General features: G+C 45.3%; 1 non-coding gene across 1 annotated transcript; it reads left to right on the plus strand.

The window, feature by feature from the left end:
* Window positions 1-963: 963 nt before the first annotated feature.
* On the plus strand, window positions 964-1,037 carry trnan-guu (transfer RNA asparagine (anticodon GUU)). The gene has a single exon. It is a non-coding gene; the product is annotated as a tRNA-Asn (tRNA).
* Window positions 1,038-1,270: the final 233 nt, after the last annotated feature.

A 1,270-nucleotide genomic window follows, 5' to 3' on the forward strand; every position in this document is an offset into this window, starting at 1 on the left:
GAGTCCATGATCGGATCAGCCATGATCATATTAAATGGCGGAGCAGGCTCGAGGGGCCATACGGCCTACTCCTGCTCATCCTTCTTAAGTTCTTATGTTCTGAATAGCGACACACAAAATAATGCTTTGATCATGGTTACACCTTATCTTCACGTTTGTCAAACAGTTGGCTCGTTGGTCTCGGGCTGTGATTTCCCTTTGGAGTTGTTCATTGAAATTTACGAGGGGTCCCAGAGGAGCCTTGATATTGCTCGCATATTTTGAAATTGCATCGAACTTTTGCAAAGAATGACTTGCATATCTGCAGCGCTTTTCAGGAACTCATGACGCCCCAAAGCGCTTTCCAGCCATTGAGTTCTATTTGAAGTGTTGTAGTTTGGGGAAAGATGTGCCCAGATCACCAAACATGAACCTCAACTCTTTGCAAAGAGTTTGGTGCAAATAATCAGGCATCTCAGGGCCTTGGACTTTCTTTGAATAAGTTCTGCTTGTACCTGCATTCAAGCTTGAAACAGCAACTGGGCTTCCATCTCCCGGGAGGTTTGGGGTTGATGTGTGTCGCTTTCAATCTTTGAAATTTCACCAAGCAAAGAAACGGTGAATCCAACTGTCCCTGTCAGCATTTAGTTCCCGTTGAATCACAGGAATATCCGCAGTCAGGAGCTGAAAAGAAATTCAAACCTAATACCGGCTTCGGGACAATCAGAATACTTTGTCACAGACAAGGCACTGGAAGGCTGGAAGGTAGATCACACCGGTTGTGGGAGAGCTGGTTGGTGGTGACATGGAAGTGTCTGCAGTGTGCGGAACCAGACTGCTTCCACGCATCCACAATGAAAGACCCTCCATTTATTTGGGAAAAGTACAACTGAGAGTGGAAAGGTCCATACCGGTCGGAGCAATCTGAAGCTTTAACTGACTGACACCCTGGTTTTGGATGTCTTGCACCTTATATGTCCATCAGTCTCTGTGGCGCAATGGGTTAGCGCGTTCGGCTGTTAACCGAAAAGTTGGTGGTTCGAGCCCACCCAGGAACGAAGTGTTTAACTGTTTTTCCCCGAGTATTCGGTACCGCACAGTCCCAGGTTGTCATTGTGCGTTTTGGCTACACGAATCTATTCCGCAAATGTTGCCAGCAGTGCTGTTATCCAATTAGTTCCCACTCCAATATTTTATGAGCATTCAGTTCAAGTAAAACGATAACAATTTTTTACATGGATCATGTTCCTCCATCCAGCCCATTAGAAATAAATTATGTTATTGGGTTTAA

This window comes from Pristiophorus japonicus, unplaced genomic scaffold (genome assembly GCF_044704955.1).
Source record: "Pristiophorus japonicus isolate sPriJap1 unplaced genomic scaffold, sPriJap1.hap1 HAP1_SCAFFOLD_233, whole genome shotgun sequence".
In the NCBI taxonomy this organism is placed as follows: Eukaryota; Metazoa; Chordata; class Chondrichthyes; family Pristiophoridae; genus Pristiophorus; species Pristiophorus japonicus.